Raw genomic sequence first — 8,213 nt, forward strand, 5'->3', positions numbered from 1 at the left:
TACCATATTTCGATGCCTGAAGAACGTCGTCTTTTAGGCGATCCTAGGTCATTAAGCATGGTTATGATAACTCACAATTTGGTATTGAACGAAATGATTATTGTATGAATAAGTAACACTTCACATAGTTTTATTTAATCATAAACCTATAATACAGTATCTTACAAGTATAAACATGGAATACTACTTAAATTCAGAGAAAACATACTTTTCAAGGTTTTATGAGAACTAAACTACATTTTACAAGTTGTTATTAAAGAGATCATTATACATTTTGCTTACAGTATAACATAGCTAAAAATATAGGATTTTCTGGGTAAAACATTTTCACTTTATCAATACACAAGAAAATAGATTTCAGTTGCAAACATATTTATGAACTCACCAACTTAATTGTTGACACCTTTTCAAAAACTACTTGTATTCTCAGGGAAACGGTGATACAGGAACAACCACAACTTTGTGAGAAGACGGAGATCTATAAACTCATGTCTTTTAAACTTGTACTTTTGAGTTCATATAGATTATGTTTTCAACACAATTGTAAAACTTATAACTTTGTAAATACAATGGTTGTTGTTATACTTTGATTACTATTGTGCATTGTTGTGATAGTACATGAAGTCCTCCACCCCCAAATGTTTCCGCTGTTTTGGTTTGGGGGTGTGACAGATTAGTGTCAGATCATTGTTTATAGTTAACTCAGTATATCAAACCATAAAAGATATACAAACTATAATGCTATGGGGCTGAAGCGCTCTGACTACAAGTATACTTTTAAAATTTGAAGTATTTTATAAAGAGGTATACTAACATGCATATATACAAGAAACAATGCCACAGTAAGAACGATGCAAAAGTATTTGGATGTTGAACAATGCAGTTAAATCTGGACAGTTATGAAATCATATCTGGGATCAATATAGCCTGATCAACTATATTTATTTGAGATATGACCAACATGTGTTTAGGAGTAATGGTAGTGTTGCAGCATGTCTAAAACTTACCTAAGTACTAGAAGAACTCTAGAATAAAACACAAATTTAAAATACTATAGGAGTATTTTGTAAAAATACATCAGTTATATGCATCTTATCTTTAATTTCTCGTATAGACTTTATGGCAGGATACCCTCCACCTGGAGATCCCTATTTCCCTAACCAGGGGAATAATGGTTGGATAGAAGATGATCCTGAAGGGGATCCTGAGGAGGATAGTGAAAACAAAAATTCAGATAGCACAGACTCGGAACTAGAGGTATATAATCCACCGCAAGGAGGACAACGCCTAGTAACCAGACAACATTTTCAACGTCCAACCCTAGCATGGGGTGAAGAATTACACAGGTGGAGCCACCAACAAGGACAACACCCTCCATTTGGAATGAACAGATATTTCTACGACATCAGTAATGGAGGATCGGCTGATAGGGCCCTCCCTGTTATAGTGCGCCGTATTTCTCGTCAGGTTGATCAATCCTGGATATCGATCAAACAAATCCAAGAAGTCACTTCTGCCTCCCAAGAAAACGCTGTAAATGTTCATCGTCTAGACAAAGATCATGTTGAAACCAGACACCACACAGACACGCTCCATGTAGAAATGATTGCTGCTCAAATTGAAATGAGAGCACTTTAAGAGCGTCAGACTACACTAGAGAGGCGTTTAAGGGAATCAGAATCCCATGTGGCAGAGCCCAGTACTAGGAGCTGTACTCGCCGCAATTAGTGTTTACACTACTTCTATTTTCTATTTTAATGTAAATTACGATATCGAATGTATATACTACCTTTTACTCTATGTACAAAACCATATATCAGTAAAAATGATAAGCATTTTACTTTAATAAAGAGTTATTACAATTTTTCTAAACATCTTATTTCATAAATTTTGGGTACAAACTTAAAGCAAACTCCTTATGTTCAACTTTACAAATTTATTACAAGCGTTGCAATAAATGAAGTTAGTGATTGTTTACACATATTATTAAACTTTTATCGTTTAATAGAACACTATAACAGTCGGGAGTTAATGCAAAAATTAAGATATGTCTTAACCAATTTCACCTAATCTATGATATTTTACTTATCATTGTTTTCTTAAAACATTATAGATTAAAGATGCCTCCCAGGAAGTCTAACAGGAAGACCAACAACAATCCACCAAATCCACCACCACCACCTCCTCCACAATTCGATGTTGCTGTCTTCCAAGCAGCAGTAGTTGTCGTTGTGGCCGCTGCCATGGCGCAAATTAATACTAGTGGTACCAGTGGAGCTAATGGTGGTGCTCTTAACTCTAGTCATGGGAAAAATCTAGGACATCCTCATGAGTGTTCGTATACAGATTTTACCAATGCAAAACGCAAAACTTTTAATGGCACCAGAGGTGTCATTACTCTGACGCACTGGTTCGAGAAAATGGAATTAGTGTCTGAAATTTGTGCTTGTCCAGAAACAAACAAGGTTAAATTTGTAGCTTGTACCTTCCTAGACAGAGCCCTTTCTTGGTTGAATGGCAATGTCAAATATTTATCTCTTCTAGTCGCCAATGCTATGGGATGGGATGATCTAAAAACCCTGATGTTAGCAGAATATTGTCCCCGCGGCGAAATTCAAAAGCTAGAGGAAGAACTTTGAAGTCTTAAGATGAAAGACTCCGATATAACTGCATATACTGTCAGGTTCAGTGATTTGACTATTTTGTGCCCAGGGATGGTTCCCATTGAAAGCAAGAAAGTTGAGAGGTACATCTGGGGACTCTCTCCTCAGATTCAAGGAAATGTAATAGTTGTTAACCCTTACATTTTTGACAATGCCAAGCGTTTGCCACAGACACTAGTTGACCACGGAGTTCTTTAGGGCTCTACGGTATCTATCCCAGGGAAACCCAAAGAAGAGAGAAATAACAAGAAGAAATTTTAGAACAAGAGAAAAGCTCAATCGTCTCAAGAGCCCTCAAAAAAGCAACAAAGAGTAGTAGTACACGCTGCTATTGTTCCTACTACCATTCCAACACCTATTCCTACCACTGTGTCTGTCACTCCAGAAAATCCAAATAGATATGTTGGATGGTTTCCAAAGTGCAATAAATGCAACTTCCATCATACAGGAGCTTGCAAAGAAATGCACCACTAGAATTGTAACAGAAAAGGGCATATTGCCCATTTTTGTAGGACACCGGCGCAGCCTATTTCTCAAGTCCCTACTATGGGAGTAAGTCAAACATACTATGAATGTGGGGAAGTAGGACATTTCAAGAGAAATTCCCCTAAGCTAAAGAATGCTAGTGGTACTAGTAGAGTCTTGGCGATTGGTTATGAAGAAGCAGTAGTGGATCCTAATGTGGTGACTGGTACGTTCCTTCTCAACGATTCTTACGCATGTATTCTTTTCAATACTTGTGCTGAGAAAAGTTTTGTAAGACATAAGTCTTGCACCTTCAGAAATGCAAGAGCTGTCCAGTCAATTGAATGAACTACTCAGCAAAGGTTTCATTAGGACAAGCTTCTCAGCCTGGGGAGTGCCAGTCTTGTTCGTGAAAAAGAAGGATGGATCTTTTCGCATGTGCAAAGATTATCGGGAATTAAACAAACTTACCGTTAAAAATCTATAATCTTTACCTCAGATAGATGACCTCTTTGATCAACTCCAAGGAGCTAGTTTCTTCTCCAAGATTGACCTGAGATCAAGATACCACCAACTGCGATTCTAGGAGACAGACATTCCAAACACTGCTTTCATAACTCGCTATGGTCATTACAAATTCGTAGTGATGCCCTTTGGTTTAACGAATGCACCTGCAGTATTCATGGATCTTATGAATCGAGTATGTCGACCATACTTGGACAAGTTTGTCATAGTATTCATTGACGATATACTAGTCTACAATTAGAGTAAAGAAGAACACATCCAACACTTGAGACAAGTCTTGGAAACTTTGAGGGCAAAGAAATTGTATGCGAAGTTCACCAAATGCGAATTTTGGATTCGAAAGGTGGAGTTCCTAGGTCATGTAGTTAGTAAGGATGAAATAAATTTTGATCCTTCCAAGATGAAGGCTATCAAAAGTTGGGCGACCCCACGAACCCCAACAAAAATTCGACAGTTTCTAGGTCTCGATGGCTACTACAGGAGATTCATTCAGAATGTTTCCAATATTGCAAAACCACTCACCACCTTGACTCAAAAAGGTGTGACATTCGAATGGAAGGAGAAACAAGAAACTGCTTTCCAAACCTTAAAGCAAGCCCTCTACAATGCACTGATCTTGTCCCTCCCACAAGGGACGGAAGATTTTGTAGTCTATTGCGACGCATATAACCAGGGGCTAGGTTGTGTTCTTATTCAGTGAGGAAAGGTTATATCATATGCCTCGAGACAACTTAAGAACCATGAAGTTAATTATACTACACACAATTTTGAATTGGGAGCAGTGGTTTTCGCCTTGAAGATCTGGAGACATTTTCTATATAGTATAAAGTGTACAATCTTTAATGATCATAAAATCCTTCAACATATCGTTGATCAGAAAGAACTCAATATGAGATAAAGACGATGGGTTGAACTACTAAAGGATTACGAATGTGAGATTCGTTATCACCCTGGCAAGGCCGATGTGGTAGCAGATGCCCTATGTCGGAAGGAGTACTCAGGCCACCGAGTAAAGTCTCTTACTATGACTATCCATTCCCACTTGTTTACACAGATTAAGGAGGCTCGGTTGGAAGCCTTGAAACCTGAGAACATAATAGGTGAAGCCTTAAGAGGGATGGAGAAGAACTTGGAAACTAAGGATGATGGAGTATGTTATTTCATGAATCGAATTTGGACACTGATGTTTGGTTGCTATAGAGACGTGCTCATAAATGAAGCCCACAAAACTTGATACACTATTCACTCGGGTTTAGACAAGATGTATCTGGACCTAAAGAAGCTTTATTGGTGGCCAAACATGAAAGCCGAAATAGCTACTTTTGTGGACAAGTGTCTAACTTGTGCCAAAATACAAAGTAGAAAATCAAAAAGCCCTTGGGTTTACTTCAACAGCCAGAAATACCTGAGTGCAAATGGGAGCGGATTACAATGGATTTCATAACCAAGTTATCCAGAACAACGGGTGGTCATGATACCATTTGGGTTATTGTCGATAGATTAACCAAATCCGCTCATTTCCTGCCAATAAAAGAAACTGATAAAATAGAGAAATTAACAAGGACATACATAAAAGAGATAGTACGGTTGCATGGTGTGCCAATATCGATTATCTCTGACCGACATAGTAGATTTACCTCATGGTTTAGGAAATCATTGCAAAAATCCTTGGGAACAAATCTTGACATGAGTACAGCATACCATCCTCAGTCAGATGTGCAAAGAGAGAGAACAATTCAAATGCTGGAAGACATGTTAAGGGCCTGTGTGATAGATTTCGGTAAAGCGTGGGATACCCATTTACCGCTTGTTGAATTCTCCTACAACAACAGCTATCACACTAGTATTAAAGTTGCACCCTTTGAAGCTCTCTATGGTCGTAAGTGCAGATCCCCTCTGTGTTGGGCTGAAGTGGGCGCTACGCAACTAGCAAAGAACCAAATCCCTGATAGTACTCTAACCGGTCCTGAGATTATTCGTGAAACTACAGAGAAGATATTCCAAATCCAGGAACGGTTGAAAGCTTCTCGAGATAGAAAGAAGAGTTATGCGGATAAACGATGAAAACCTTTGGAATTCCAGGTTGGAGACCACGTTCTATTGAAGGTCTCACCATGGAAAGGAATGATACGTTTTGGTAAACGTGGCAAACTGAATCCAAGGTACATTGGACCATTCCAAATCATTTCTAGAATTGGTCTGGTTGCTTACAAACTCAATCTACCGCATGAACTCAATAACATTCATCCCATATTTCATGTCTCAAATCTCAAGAAGTGTGTGTCCGACGAGACTCTTGTTATCCCATTCAATGAAATCAAATTAAATGGGAGTCTCAGCTTCATAGAACAGCCTGTAGAAATCCTAGACAGGGAAGTGAAGAGAACTAAAAAAATTCGTATCCCGATAGTGAAGGTTCGTTGGAATGCAAAACGAGGACCGGAATTCACTTGGGAGCGAGAAGATCAGATGAAACATAAATATCCACATCTCTTTCTCCAGTCTTTCTGTAACACTATAGTCCTAATTTCGGGACGAAATTCTCTTTAACAGGGGGATAATGTAACAACCCGTTTATTTCGAATCTATGTAATAGTAAAGATCAATTTGTAGTTCTTTTTAAAATAATAAAGAGAAATTTTTGTATACTATGTGCAGTTACATAATCAACCCTCAAAAATGAAATGTTAAATAAACTTGTTTGGGATGAATATATTGGTAGAAATCGTGTCAAGGATTCCAAAAGTATAAAGAACGCCCAAATCCGAGTGATAACAAAGAAGTAATGATCTATCGAAAATCCGCGACAAAACCGGCAAAACACTGTTTAACATAAAAAGTGAATTTTCAATAAAATACTTTTTAACCTTAACTATCTAAATTAAAGTTATAGCATACGTTAAACTGAGAGTGTCCATAAAAAGAACGTCTAAATCTGACTTCGTATGAAAAAGTTATAATTTTTCTAAGTTTCGACACAGCAGTACACAGCCCGAAACTTGAAATTTAGTTTGATCAACATTTGGCCGAAACAACCTAAATGAGAATCAGAGATCTTATCAAAAGAAATCCAATGGTAAAGAGACAGATGAAAACGGACGTCGGATGAAGAAGTTATAAATTTTTAACGGACTTTTCCTGTCCCGGCCTGTTAAAAATATAACTTTAAAAATAAAGTCAAAATTAGCCGATGGAGTCTAAACGAAGGTTGTAGAGCATGGTCTCACCTATGCGCGTATATAAAGAACATCAAAAATGGAGATCATATGCAAAAGACATGCATTTTTGAAGTTTGAAAAAGAGAAGTATGCCCCGCGTAGGAGTACGCCCAACGTACTCAAACACTAGGCCTCAGATTTCCCGTGTCGCTCTTTTTCCTTGCATGCGACGCGTTTCAGACACGTTCGAGACTTCAGATATGATCGAAGGGAGTACGCCCCGTGTAAGAATATGTACACCCAGCATACTGATGTTCACACTAGTACGCCCAACGTACGAGAAGATTACGCCCGACCTAATGAGACTAGCCTCGACGCGTGCCTCGTAGCCTTGCCACATCCGAAGATTGGATAAGACTCAAACCAGTACGCCTCGCGTATAAGATGTACGCCCAGCGTACTGGGTTTTCAGTAGTACGCCCACCGTACGTAAATCTTACGCCTAACGTGCCGAGGTTAGAAGCCCTCCTATAAATAGGATGCGAAGCCTCTGAATTATTTTATAAATTCTCTACCTCTCTCCTACTTTTCTTCACTTTTAAGCCTCTCTAAATTATCCCGCAGCCCCGGTGACATATCTAACATCTAAAGCAAGCCCCGAAGCCCCAAAGTTCTCAATCTTTTAGCAGAAACTCTGCCCGAGTGAAGCTGGTTTTTCATCAAAAACTCTCAGTTACATCAAGAAAACTCCTTTCTAACAAACGAAACATTGCTCGAATTGCCACTTATCATGTGAGTTCATACCCCTATATTTATATGATTTTTTAACTATTTTAGGGGGGGAATACAAGAGACACACAATAAAATTGTGTTAATATCTCAAAAGATTTTTAAATGTTTTAGTATATTTCAAATTGTTATAATTGTTAAAAATTACATATTTATATCTATGTAAATTATATAATTTGGACTTAGAAGATTTAGAATATATAATTTGGTCCAATTTCTTGTTCCTTGTTTGGTTGTGGCCTTGGGGTAAAGTTATTTAATCAAAGATCTACTTAATCACACTTATATAAATATCACATTTATATAAAAATGGTTTTAAAACTATTCGATGATACATGGGTACAAATAGAGAATTTCATGGAATAACACTATTACAGATTCTTACAGTAAAACAAACAGCTAAACAATAATAGGTATAGTTTAGAGGACTCATTCATTGGTTTCAAGTTTCAAAGTACATAACAGGAAAACTAACATAGTACATAACAGAATACAAATAGAATACATGATTGAAAACAAGCAGATTACATTATCAGAAAACCAACATAATACTTTACTAAGAAACAAACATATAAAACTATATTTTTTATAGTTTATGAAACTAACTTTCAGT

This window comes from Lactuca saligna, chromosome 1 (assembly GCF_052625555.1).
Source record: "Lactuca saligna cultivar CGN05327 chromosome 1, ASM5262555v1, whole genome shotgun sequence".
In the NCBI taxonomy this organism is placed as follows: domain Eukaryota; kingdom Viridiplantae; phylum Streptophyta; class Magnoliopsida; order Asterales; family Asteraceae; genus Lactuca; species Lactuca saligna.